At 41.2% G+C, this 14,250-nt stretch overlaps 2 long non-coding RNA genes across 6 annotated transcripts in view; both read right to left on the bottom strand.

The window, feature by feature from the left end:
• Positions 1-14,250, bottom strand: part of LOC125632045 (uncharacterized) — a 209,199-nt gene that overhangs the window by 64,737 nt on the left and 130,212 nt on the right. Inside the window, exon 5 of one of the 5 annotated variants that reach the window (XR_012667058.1) lies at positions 13,261-13,456. The exons of the other annotated variants lie outside the window; for them this stretch is intronic. This is a non-coding gene — a long non-coding RNA (uncharacterized LOC125632045). Of the gene's footprint in view, positions 1-13,260; positions 13,457-14,250 lie in introns of those variants that run through there. 5 annotated transcript variants of the gene reach the window in all.
• On the bottom strand, positions 8,136-10,101 carry LOC142070818 (uncharacterized). The gene is made up of 2 exons (XR_012666741.1): positions 9,989-10,101; positions 8,136-9,218 (listed from the first exon to the last, which is right to left on the bottom strand). It is a non-coding gene; the product is annotated as an uncharacterized LOC142070818 (long non-coding RNA).

Below are 14,250 nucleotides of genomic sequence, written 5' to 3'. Positions count from 1 at the left end.
CGCTAAGGTGCCACAAGTCCTCCTTTTCTTTTTATCATAAATACAGAAAACACAACAAAGTCTGTACTAACGTTAAAATATATAAATCTCATTAAAATATGTATTACACTCCTTCTAAAAATCTGTCATCTTTCATAGCCATCAACAAACCAAGCTGAGAAGCACTATGTAGCAGTAACAGGCCGTTCTTGCATTAGTGCATTGTTCAACCAATTAGTGGCCAGATAAATAAAATAATAATAAACAGATTGTTTAAAAGAGATTAAAGGATAATTAAAATGAACTAGTCATGATTGATTCTCATCCTAAACCACATTTTCAAAGTTAATTCAATGTTCTAAATATATCCTCAATTAATTTAAGCAACAGGAAATCTTACCGAGACTACAGTAAATCATTTGGATGAATTCACCAGGGAAGGCTGCATGGGAAGGGTTTCTGGAGAGCACAGTGTACCGTAAGAAAAAATGTATCCACATATAGTAACCTAGATGGAACAACCAAAGAAATGTGCAAAGAAGATGCCACTAATATTAGACCTGACTGTGCCCAATTGAAGTCAGATGGTGTTTTGTCGGGTTCTGGCACATAGTTATCAACAAAAAGATTGATAAAGAGCTCAAATATAAAAATATTACAAAGAAAGGAGTTAAATATGCCTCTTGAGTCAAGCTCTTCTTGATCAATTGCTGTTTGCCTCATATTTAGACTTGCAGACATTTCTGGGTTTAGTTACACTCTGGATCAAAGGAACTATTGCAGTTTACATCCGCTGAGAATCTGGCCCATTATGTTTAAGAACTAAAATTTCAAAAAACATTCTCTAAAATTTCTGCATGAAATCCATTATGGGTGCAGGTAAAATTAGAATCTGGTCCTATACTCCTTAATAAGGAGTAAACCTTACTCACACAATTAATCTGAGTGGGTTTAAGGATTAGCCCCTCGAAGTGTCTGTCTAACTGATTTCTGGGTGCAAACACCATTTGTCAGATAGGCACCGATTTATTAATGTACATTTGAAGAAAATGCATTGATTTCCACTTATAAAATACTTTTAAAAAGTATCTCTCTTGCTCTAGGTATTCTTGCATAATGAAATCTATGACACCGCAAAGTCAAAAATAACAGTAGCAAACCAGCAACCCTTTGTAAAAGAAACTAGTCCACAAACACAAAGTTTCCATGTCTTCATGCCCCCAAAAAGTTTTCCTTAAAGGCTCCACAAAAACCCTATCCCATAAAACAATAATTTAAAAAAAAAAAGGATGTGTTTTTTCTGTGTGATTTTGCCATCAGACTCCTCTTCAATGCTCTTGTAGGTCTTTTTCTATTAATCATTTCAGAGAAGCCACAGCATTATTATTGTTGCTCTAATACCTGAGCACTCCATCGGCTTTTGGTACTGAAAACTGGCAGTGAAACATGTTTTCCTTCCAGTATGTCATTTCTTTGTGAATAAAACCTTTGCTATCAATGCTGGCGTGTTGAGTGTTTAAGGTAGTGTCGCTCTGAGCAAGAGCGAATGGAAGCATATGGAGATCAATTGAGTTATTCAGAAGGTGCCACAGCAACAACTAAACAGGCCACCTGCTGTTTCGCTACCTCAAGAGACTTTTTCTCTACCACTACATTCAAAATAATTTGGTGGCCAGACTGGAGCAAAATTCAGATTAAGAAGTGTAAGTTAAGCAAAGTCGCTGTCACTGTCATGTGTGTATACATATACATACTTCTCTGTGTGTCTTTGTATACAGACACCTGCACAAGCCCTGCACGAGTTAACAATAATGCAACATTGAACTGAATTTAACCATGCAAAAGTGAAACAATTCAGTACTTTATATTCCTCCAGCAATGTTAACTCTGCCACCTTGTAGAAAGAGTTTGTTGTACAATGTGCATTTGACAGCACAAGCAATAATATATTTAACAAGGGACAGAATATACTTAGCAGGAAAAGCAGGAATTGAAAATAGAACATATGGCAAATTGCCTTCTGCTTCCTTGCCTAACCTCCAGATACTCTGTCTTCTTGGCTGGCTCTTTCCCACATTCTTCTTAGCTTGAAAACAGCCCACCCAATTGTCCTATCTTTACTCTTTAGTCTAAGACCTATCACGCATTCTCTCTCCTGGGCCAATTCCTTCTCATCATCTCATATTCCCCTCAATCTAATCCACCACTTAGTTGGTTACTCTCCAACTCTTGATTCATGTTCATCAGTCATGCCTGATGGCCAGTTCTTTTCTGGCCTCAAGAACATTGTCCCCAGCATGCTACCTTCCTTTGCCTGCCCTCCAGGTCTCCAGAACCACCACTTGTGCCCCTAAGAGTACCCCACTGTTATGATATATACCCCAAAAACTCATGTAATACATCACTGGAAAACTAACTGATTGTTAATATCCTTGCACGATGTATGTATGGTATACCCACAAAGGATTTTATAGATACACCCTGCAAATATGTTCTTAAAATGTATTTGTCAAGCAGTCTCTAAGCCACAACTGTTTCAGACAAAGGAATGGAGGTCCACCTGCTTGAATGTGTCTTCTATGTAAATTAAGCAAGGTGTGACAAAGAAAAGCACATTTACGTGCAAAGTAAACAAAGCTATCAGGAGACCAAGCGGAGAAAGGTGACTCAAGAGGGGATGGGGACCACATCCCCAGGAAGCCTTCCTGCCTCTTAAAGCAGGGTCAATGAACTTTGGGAAGATATAAGAAGAGAGAAGAAGCCATTTTTGCATCCCTCAACTGAGGAACTAAAGGGGCCAGAATTCTTGACATCACAGACTGTTGAATCCTTCAACCAACATGGGTCAAAGTCTCTGGAAATGGAGTATAAGTGAGAAACATACTTAGGCAAAGATTGTAACTTGTTGAAATTAAGTTTTAGTCTTAGAAGCATATTTTTATTTTGTTTGCTTGTAACTCTTTCTATTTTTATTCCTTACATTTGGTATCACTTCAAACTATGATCTTTTGTTGAATAAACTTGTTTTACTTTTACTATAAGCCAATTCGGTGCTTTGATGAAAAACCATTTGTTAGCTCCAGTTAAGGTAATCAGCTACTGAGTACTGTCTCTTTAAGAGAGCAGAGAACTTAATAACTTCTGTAGGTGTTCAATGAGAGGGCTGGACACTGTAGGGCAGACAGTTTGGTGGATTTTGGGGAGTCACCCTGAAAAAAGTAACTGGGCATTGGAAGCCAGAGTGTGACCTGCATGCTTATAGGCTGGCTGTTGGTGTCAGAGCTATGGTCTACTGCAGCATAGCATTTAAGGCACCCATAGCTGTGGGGCTGGTGGTGATAGAACTCCTTGCTGATCTGGGTTGAACCTCCGAGCGTCACTTCACCCCAACATTCCCATGCACAAACATAAGCTTTGATTTGGTCAGGTATTTAAACGTGCTTAAAATTAGGCATGGGCTTTAGTCTTTTGTTCAGTTGGACCCTTAACTTCATCCTCAATTGTAAGCTTAAGACATAAGTGCATCAGGTATGTCAGAGTCTCCAGGGGTCCCTTGCTCCATTTTTAAGCACACTAATGTAGCTCCTTATCTGCTCCTTCTGCTCACTAATTACCTCTTGTTTCCCCTCCTAAACTAATACAAAAATAAAAGTTTTATGTACACGAATGTATATAATATTATGTAATACATTGTAAAAACACAGTGTTACTGTTAAATAAAAAAGTTTAAAACTATTATACATTACACATAAACAAGAACATTAAGGTTACAAAGTCAAGCCCTCAGAAGTCAGGAAATGCAAGAATTAAGGTTGCACGTGCAACCTAATTTGGCCCCTTTGAATGCATACCTTATGATATAGACTTTAAGTACATGATCACATAGTATTTTTCCACAGGACCCCTCCTAGTCTTATTGCCCAGCCAGTCCCAGTCTCCACATCCCTAGGCATGATCAAATCTCAGTCTTCCCTTCCAGTCAGTTCTAGTCCCCCTCTCCCCAAGCTCCTTGTCTAATCTCTTTTCCATCCTCATAGTGAGGGCCTTACCCACTGGCTCACAGCCTCCCCTCCCCCCAGCCACCTCAGTTTCCTGTCCCAGTCTTCACCACCTGCAGCTCCATGTTTCCCTTAGCCCCCTTCACTAGCTTCCAGTTCCACTCTTCTCCTCTCACCCCCTATCCTGGCTCCTTGCCCCAATTGATTCCCTCTATCGCCTCCCTCTCCCACCCAGGATCTGGCCTTTGTCCCTTCTGTATTTCAGTCAGGTGGCTTCTTCCTTCGCACTACCTGGGTGCCAGCAGAAAAAGCACTGAGAACACAAGAGAGATTGTCTCCTGTATATACATGGGGCAGGTCCCAGTTTAAGAGTAGGAGGAACCACGAGATTACAGCACGAGATTAAGATAGGTATGGGTAAGAGCCCAGCACCCAAGGGGGTACACTCAGAGATACTAGAAAGGGACAGAGGTGTAGGTATATGCCAATGTTATTCATTATTATTAATAATTATTATTATTAATGTATTATTAATGTATTAAATTCTTCTGTCTGTACTGCAATGTATTGTACAATACTGTATTACTTCCACTGTCCAAAGAACTATTCAACTTTCCCCTTTGTATGCTATATTATTCAGTTCTTTAGCTGGACTACTAGAGTCTCATACGGGGCTGTCAAAACAACTCAATCTGTGCTGACTAGCTAAAGGGAAACATATAGTTTTCCACCAGTGCCTCCAGAGTAACAGTTCAGACAAAGAAGCATTGGGGACCATGATCTGAATATCAGAGGCTCACCAGGATAGGAAGCTTGAAGAAGAAGGGAGGAAAAAAGCAGGAGTTCTTTGGGTAATAAATTATTCATTGCTTCTAACTATCCAAGATAATTAAAGTTACCTGCTTTCAGCAGATATGCCATTAACTACAATTTCCCTTTTTTTAAATAGAGCTGATTCACATATCTGTTTCAAACAGCTGTATCTATAATGTGTGTGTATACATTTACACGGATACATTACACACACCTATACCGTAGCACTCACGTTTGTGTGTGTGGGCATGCGCATGCATACAAGCGTAGGTAATGTAACATAGTTCCACAAAGTGAGGACCTAATTGTAATAAGAACTAGACATCAGGTATGCCACAGTATTCCTGAACAGAAACAAAAAATAGATCCCTTCAGTGGAGCTAAACTGATTTAAACAGAGGCTCAGCCCCAGTGTTCCTAGATGTCTGTAAATTAGCTAGCTAGTTAGCTGGTTGGCTAGTTAGTTACAAAAATGTGACATACTCCAATAACATGAAAGCACTGTATGCAGTGTAGTGCCAGCTAAAAGTATCAGTGGCAATGTGTGCAGTGTTTGCAGACTGAAAGGAATAAAAGCTAATTGAAATCACCTGCTTTCCGTGGATAGGCAGCTCTCCTGATCACTTTAAACAGTCTTTCAATACAGCATATTTTTTCCCTGACTTAAGTCCCTTTAAACTGTGACTCCTTAGTTTATGTTGGCTTCTGATGCGATGCAAAATATAACCTTCTATAATGCACCTGCTTTAGAAATGAACAACTCAGAGAATCAGAGATCTCCCATCAGATTGAGCAAGATAGCAAACAAGTAGCTAAACACAAAAAAACCAAACAGGAGCACCATATAACAAAAGATGAGATGCCTCCTTCCTAATTCCCTGCCCTGGTGTCTTGAGGGACTGATCTCCCCCTAATTCATTAAGGGTGTGTTTTGCTTTACTCTTGTTTCCCCCCCCCCACCCCACTTCTTCACTCCAAATGCTAAATGATATCACACTGACAGCAAGAAAGGCCATGCTATACTGAAATGTAAATTCTGAGCAGAAAGTAAGCAAGCAAGAAATGTCAAGAACAAAAGAATTTAAATCAAAGAGATTTTTTTAAATATGTATAACTGTTGAATTTAAACAAAATAGCCCCAGAAAGCAAGGTATCACACACAAAAATGTCCACAATAGATAGGGACAGAGAATAAAACAAAACTGATGCAGTGTGGTGAAGGAATCAAGGTAAAGTGTTTTCTCAATATTTCAGCTCTGTGGTAGGGGATTGACAAAGCTCCATATTTTCCATTGCTGCCTGAGATCAATAGCATAATAAAGAACAAATAGGCAAGCCAGTATACAAAACACCACGCATGATTCTTTCAAATCTGCCTTTGTGATCTTTTGCATATTTAAGATGGTCATCTAAGTGTTCCATTACAGGTAAACAAAACAACAATAAAAGCACACTTCAAAAGAAATGAAAGATTATGCAAGTTGAAAGGAAGCAAAAGCATACTACAGAATTACATTTGTGCTATGTGGTAGTTCGAGTTGTTTTTCGACAACAAAGCTAGCACCAGAAATATTGCAGGATGATTTAATTCAAGCTACCATAAGTCAAGGTCATGCTTGATCTCTGCTCCCAAAGGTGCTTACAGAAAACTTTCAATGAATTCAGATTATGGGTCAGATCATTAAGCTAGCTGACTGACTCATTCCTGCTATTAATAAAGAACTCATCTTAGAGATTTTCCACACAGCTATATGGATAACCTGAATTTATGTGGATCTCAGCAGTTCAAAGCCTGAATTTTTTGCTAAAAACAAGCAGAGTCTGAAGTTTATTAGCACGCAAAAAAAGTTCCCCTTTCATTAGCTTATTCTGAAGTGCTTTCCATTACATAACACATCATGTAATCTGTTACTTCCATGTGGGGGGATGACATGAAATACCTTATAACTCACAGGAATGGAGATAAAATGCTATCCCGGGCTATTTAGGGCCTGATTCTCCACTAAATTTTACATTGGGTAGTTCTCCACACCTGTAGAAAGTGGATGCAAAATGACACCAGCCTGATCTAGTGGCCTTTTACAGTTACTTGGCCCAGTTATAAATAGCTATGTAAGGTAGAAAGCAGTGGAAAATCATGATTTTTTTAAACCATGAGTTCTTCTTCAAGTAGATGCAGACATGTATTCTACTTAGATGTGCATCTGCCCAGCACACCTGAGCCAGCGAACTTTGTCTAGGGGTACCTGTAGTGGCAACACTCATGCCCTGAAGCCCTAACCCCTCCTCTGGCCATATAGGGGTGGTGCTGCCCCAATCCTTTCAGTTCCTTCTCATCACCCATGGCTACAGTCAAAGATCCAAGTGGTGTTTTCACCTCACCCTTTTGGTCTCCGTTTTCTGAGCAATTTTTCTTCTATAGAGTTGTAGTAATAGCTGAAGTAGGCTTAGTATTAATATAATATTAGTTAGAGGAGTTGGCTGCCCTGTGTGATGCCCTCACCAGAGTTCAAGCATTGTCCATCTTGGAGGGGGCATTCCCAACCATGATCGGCAGAGGAAGTGCTTGTTGTGTCTCAGTGAAGGACACATTAAAGACTGGTGCTACATCTTCTCTGATACAGTGAGGAAGAGGTCCCACAAAATGAATCGTGACCATTCCCAGGCTCAGGGACACTCTTCCTCATCTTCAAAGAGGAGCGCTGACTGGGACCAAGGGATGGAGCAGGTCTGTCCAATCGCTTCTGATACTGAGCCAAGATCAGTGAGAGCCCACACTATTGACTCCGGTTCCAGCCATGAGGCATCCATTCAGTCTTGTACAGATGACATTGGCACTAACTGACTCCACACTAGGTGGCATCAGACAAGTTTTGCCTCTCAGTTCCAGACTCTCCACTGGTTTTGGAGTTCTCTGGCACCACTACTCACATTGCCTAGGCCTCAGACTGTGAAGCTAAGGCCAGTGCAGGTCCCGGCACTGAAGGCCCCCTTGACACTAGTGCATCCTTTGGCACTGTCAGGGTCCCCCCCCCCGAACTCTGGGGTACAGATGTGGGGATCCGCATAAAAGTCCCCCTAAGCTTATATTCTACCAGCTTAGGTTGAAAACTTCCCCAAGGCACAAATTTCTTTCCTTGTCCTTGGACGGTATTGCTGCCACCATCAAGTGATTTACACAAAAATTCAGGGCAGGGTCACTTGGCATCCTTATCCCCCCAAAATATTTCCCCAAGCCCCTTCACCCCCTTTCCTGGGGAGGCTTGAGAATAATATACCAGCCAATTGCCTTTAATGTAAGCGCAGACCAGATCCTTTATCTTTAGGACACTAAAATTAATCAGGTTCTTAAAAGAAGAACTTTATTATAAAGAAAAAAGTAAAAGAATCACACCTGCAAAATCAGGACAGAAGGTAACTTTACAGGGTAATAAAAAGATTTAAAACACAGAGGACTTCCCCCTGGACTCAGCTTCACAGTTACAAAAACAGGAATAAAACTCTCTCTTAGCATAGGGAAATTTCACAAGCCAAAACAAAAGATAACCTAACGCATTTCCTTGCCTTACTTACAATGTATATAATTTTAGATGGATCATTTCAGGTTATGTTTTCATAACAAGAGATGTTGTACTTGCCTGGTCTCTCTCTCTGTGTTCAGAGAGAGAACAAACAAAGAGAGCCACAAACAAATCCTCCCCTCCTCAGATTTGAAAGTATCTTCTTTCCTCATTGGTCCTGCTGGTCAGGTGCAAACTAGGTTATTTGAGCTTCATAACCCCTTACAGGTAAAGCGATTTAGTACAGCTGCCAAGGAGGGATTTTATGCTATCCTTCTCTCTATATTTATGACAGGCACAGTCATTGTCTATGTAGCAGAGATGTTCTTTGAGTTCGATACTACCCTTAGTCTTGGTGCTGACACCCCTCCTGGTACTGGGTGACAGTGCGCCTTATTAGGTACTTCCGGTGCCAATCCCACATTCCTCTTCGGCACTGATGCTGCTCCCATACTGGGCTTCAGACGAGACTGACCATTTGTTTTCCCCATTGAGGCCGGCTCCCCCAATGAATGTCATAAGAGAATCTCCATGACTCCTCAAAATTTAGGTCAGGCTTGTCCTCGCCCTCATTATCTCCTAAAAGGTGCTGGAAATTGCCCTCAGATCACCATCAATACTGAGAACAGCATCTGTAACATAGTTGGGATAGGGGGTTCTCATTCTGGTATCTAATGGTCACCAATGCCTTACCCATATGCCCACTGGCCTCCTTGGAACACTCATCATTCCTTAAGGTCCCACTTTTCAACATACTCCAGAGCAAGATCACCGGGCCCAACAGTGGCTCCTTCTCCAAAATCACCTTAGCAGCAAGCAACCACTGAGCCCATTTCCTCTCGGCTGCTGGGGTTATTCCGATCAGCTTCTGTGGTACAAGAACAAGATATGGCACTGGTGCAGCAAACTGCCTCTTCATTCTCTCCAGCTACTCTACTGTGGTGGAATCTTCCTCTCTCTAGATGCCTGAGGACTTTAAGTCATATCAGGACCACCTGAGGGATATGGCTGCCACCTTGGGCATCAAGGCAGAATTCCTGAAGGAGGATACACAGAAGCTGCTAGATATTCTCTAGTCATCAGCTCTGGGGAGAATAGCCCTCCTGATAAATAAGGCTCTCTTGGAGCATGTCTACACTGGAATAAAAGACCCACCGCACAGCTATGGCTAGCTCAGGTCAGCTGACTCGGGCTCACAGGGCTAAAAATTGTGTAGACATTCAGGCTTGGGCTGGAGACCAGGGATTGGGACCCTCTCCCCTTGCAGGCTCCCAGATCTCAGGCTCCAGCCTGAGTCCAAACATCTATGGAGCGATTTTATAGCCAGCACATCCCTCAGCCCACATTGCTTCCCACAGCCCCCATTGGCCGGGAGCGGCAAACCGCGACCAGTGGGAGCTGCTATCAGCCAAACCTGCGGACTCTGCAGGTAAACAAATTGACCTGGCCTACCAGCGGATTTCCCTGACAGGCTGCATGCCAAAGGTTGCTGATCCCTGCTCTACCAAGTTATCTCAGAACAAAGGAAACCAAATGTAATAAAATTCTGTAAGTACAGACCTGAGAGACATCAAATATTATACATTTCAGGTCATTCAATTTACTAGGCTTAGTTAAAACAGAGAAAAAACCAATCACCTTGTTCTTATCTTTCAGAAAAAGTCTGTGGTCAGCCTCCAGCTGAGATTTTGTGCAACAGCCTTTCTGCTTTCTGGAACTCTGACCTTTTTGTTGTGGTGGTGGCGGTTGTTGCAGTCTGCAACTAAAAAATGTGAGATTTGTGGACTGTATAAAGCTTCTGAAGATTTCTCCAATAGCCTGCATGTGAGGTGACAGCCCTGAATATTAAGCAAGGTAGAAGGGGAAGAAAGTACATGTCTGTGAGACTTGTGGCTCCATTCATAAAATGCTTCTATTTAATTGTAATCATCCCTATGTGACCCATTCATGCAGAGTCAGAAGCTGAGAAACTGCTTTGATTGTCATGAGGTAGACAGGGTGGGGGAGGTAATATCCTTTATTAGACCAACTTTGTTGGTGAAAGCTTTCAAGCTCTACAGAGCTCTTCCTCAGGAGTCAGACAGGCAGACAAAAATAGGGGACACATTCTTTTGTACAAAATGGTTTACAGGCTCTGTGCCTTGGATTACATTGTGAAGTATTACAAATAACAAATTTGCTGTGGCTTGGCACTAAACAGAGTTTTCATGTAGTGAATTTCATAGGGATTTCAAAAGGTGCTGAGCACCTACAGCCCTCCCATTGACTTTCGTGGTCATTTGTGGGTGCTCAGCCCCTCTGAAAATCAGATTAAAAGAGGCAAAGTCTGCAACACCAGTCTAAAATTGTCTTTAAATATAATGCAATAAAATTATCTTTAAATATAATGCAATCACTTGAGGGTTAGAAAATTGTCTGGGCCAAATTAAAATAACTGACTCTATTTGCACCTGCATTTTTACATGGAACCTCATTTGCCCCCACAGAAGATAGAATATGAGCATGCAAAGAGGATTGGCTCAAGAAATTTGATAGTTGCAATTTGCATGTAGAAATTCTGGGTGTGATACAGGAGGACCCGGGAGCAGTAGGAGAGTGCTAGAGGGGAACTATATAAGCTCAGGGCTAATTAAGGCGTGGTTTCCTGTAGACTAGGGAAGGTGGCTGCAGGTTAATTGGAGCACCTGCAGTCAATTAAGGCCCTGTTAGGAACCTAGTAAAACCTCCTGCGCCAGGCAGAGAGAGGAGGACGGACGGACGGACGTGTGTGTGTGTGTGTGTGTGTGTGTGTGTGTGTGTGTGTGTGTGTGTGTGTGTGTGTGTGTGTGTGTGTGTGTGTGTGTGTGTGTGTGTGTGTGTGTGTGTGTGTGTTGAGAGATTTGGAAGACCTGAAGTAAGGGAGACTCCCTTCCCCCCAGCATCTAAGGACCGAGGGTAACCCCACCTAAGGGGGACGAGAGTAAGAAACCCACAGGGGTTGAGAGGGGCTGGGACTCAGAGCAAGGAGCAAACCCAGACCCCTCCCCTGCTTCCCTCCTCTATCACCTTCCTGGGCTAGTAGCGGGGCCCTCAGCACCCAAGAGCAGGGGCAAAGGATGGCATCTTAGCTCCCTGCCAAGAAAAGTGCAGTACCCACCAGACTAAAATTGGCCATCTTGCCACGTGGGTAAAGGAGTTTCCTGGGCAAAATGACAGTGCCTGCCAAATTGTAAGTGCTAAATTACAAGCTGGGTTGAAGCCCCTTTCACAACGTGGGAATCTGTTTTAGTGTGTCTAGTATTCAAATGGGGCATACATTGCTAATTAAGCACTAGACTACACAATATTCTATTTGCAGACTCATTCTGTGACAGCTGTTACTGTAGTTGTATGAGAATTTGATTCTTCAGAAGATACTGTTTTGTCTCAGGCAGTTAGATTAAAACCTTTCTCTCGGAGCACAAAATCTGAACTTGCGGAGTGAGTGGGGGGTACTAAGGTCCATCTGTTCTAATAGGCTGATCAGGCAATATGTCTTGCAAAAATCACTAACGATTAGCTTTCTCCAAAAGAATGTGATCTCTTTGAGCTAGCTTCTTTGTCCTTGCACGGTGGGTCTCCATAGCATCCATAGGCTGCACAAGGGCAGATTACAAATAGCAATCTGTGTAAGCAAGGTCTGCTCAATCCTTGATCCCTCCAATACAAGGAGTAAATCAGCTGCAACGTGACGGGAGAGAAGGGGAAAAGGTGAGGACATGGCCCAGGGAGTGAGACCCTAATAAATAGTTGGGACCCCATCACTCCTCCATCCCTAGGATCAAGACATATGAATATTTTATTGCCAAAAGACCGGGTGAATTTCACCTTAATAATATTTTTCAGAAAATGCAATTCAGAAAGATTATTTCCTGGGTGATTAAAGTCACTCATCCTTCAGCTTCATGCAATATAAAGCTAAGACCCACAACAATCATTGCTTAATCATTAGCAATAGTAAGCTAATGATTATGGTATTTAATTCATAATAGCACATAGTTTAAGTGATCTCTGGGAAATGCATTCATGCTCGGTTCAATTTTTGTCTCTCTTTTGGTCAGTGTATTTTGCAGGGTAGTGGGTTTTTTTACATTTCTTAGCTCTCCGGAGTTTTACCAGCTTATGAAAATCAAGTGCTTTTTTTTTTTTTGCTTCTTGCATCATTGCTGACAACAGCCAAGTAGCTGAACACAAAATGTGGTCTTTATTATTCAGGCTGTGTGAGGCATACAGAAATGATACCAACAACATTCACTTTCATATGCAGTAGGAAAAATAAAATAAAAATCAATAAAATAATACAAAATGGAATTTTTTCATAGCAAAAGACATAATGCCTAGATAGAACTCTGTCAGTTTTCTCCTGAAATATTGGGCTTTCAATTGAGCTGCATCAGTTCACACCAGCTGCTGATCTAATCCATTGTCTTTATAATATATTCATCCAGAAGTCAGCTACTAACTTATTGTCCTTGGCAACAGCACTGTAAAGAACCTGTGTCTAATATCATTGGAGAAGGTGGAATCTGGAAGGCTAAATATTCGAGTTAGTAAGGGCAGTGTAGAGGTGAATGTCTCCAGTTACTGGGCTCTCTAATCAAAGCACTGCCAGTCGGTATTGAGGTACATACTATCACTTTTATTAATAATGTCTGCCCTGTATTGTTATCTACAGAATACTAAATGAAATCCTTAGTCTTTCCCAGCATGCACTGTGCTTCAGGTAAAATCTGGGATAGATTTTTTGGAAGAGTCAAAATGACTGCCTTCCAAGTCCTGGTCAGGAATCTGGAGGGGATCTTCCCAGGTCATTACAATAGACACGACTAATACTCTCAACAACCCACAATAACCAAGAAGTGAAAGGTACTCAACAAACCTTTCAACGTGGTGCCCCAGCAATGAGGTTGATAGAAACGTAAGGTCCAAACCTGCAATGAACAGTTTTCCAATAGACCCCTGCGCATGAGCAGAGTCACTGTGAGGCTTTGTGTGGGTGGACCCTTGTGTCTGCATTGAATTCATTCCAGGACTGAAGCCTTAAATTTGCAAAAAGTAGATCTGTTCAAGAAGACTCTCTAATATTTTCTGGAAGAGGAAGGATGGTCCAGTGGTTAGGATAGCATAGCATTTAAGCCACCTGGGCTCAAGTCCCTGTTATACCACAAACATCCTGTGTCACCTTTGGCAAGTCACTTACCCTCTCTCTCCCATCTGTGAAATGGGGATAATAGAACTTCTCTACCTTACTAGGGTGTTGTGAGAATTAATACATTAAAGATTGTGAGGCACTGTGGTAAAGGAGCCCAGATATGTATTTTAGATAAACACCATTTTTAAAATAAAAATATAGTAAGATGTATCATTAGAAAAATTGTTTTGCAGTAAAAAATAGTCATAATGAAATGCTAATTAAAAGAAAAAAATTCATTTTAATTATCTTTCATAACAGTAACATTTAGAAAAGAGTCTGTGGTAGCAATGGGTTGTGCACTTTCCAGCAATTAAATTTCCTACTTGCCTGATTTTGTTATAATTTATTGGTCTAACAGGAATTTAATAAAGTGGGCAGTTTTAAAAGAATTTAATCTATTCTCTCTAGAACAAACAAGATTAACAAGATAAGATTCAGATTTGAAAAACAATATTTTAAGAGAGAAGTAAATTAGAAAGTGGGGGGAAAAGTTCTTGTGACTCCTGAAAAGTCACATAACTGCAGGAAATAAATTTAAAACTGAAAAACAAAGGTTAACAGGCAATATAGGAGTAATTTCTTTTCTCATAAAATAATTAACCTTTGGAAAAGGCTTCCTGTCAATTCAGTCTTTTTACTATGTCATTTAAGGAAAAGGCACATCCCTGACAAGTGAATAATAAGGAAA

The sequence above is a fragment of the Caretta caretta genome, chromosome 2 (genome assembly GCF_965140235.1).
Source record: "Caretta caretta isolate rCarCar2 chromosome 2, rCarCar1.hap1, whole genome shotgun sequence".
NCBI classification, from domain to species: Eukaryota; Metazoa; Chordata; order Testudines; family Cheloniidae; genus Caretta; species Caretta caretta.
The sequence above is the reverse complement of the archived record's forward strand: the minus strand, read 5'-3'. Positions and strand labels throughout refer to the sequence as shown.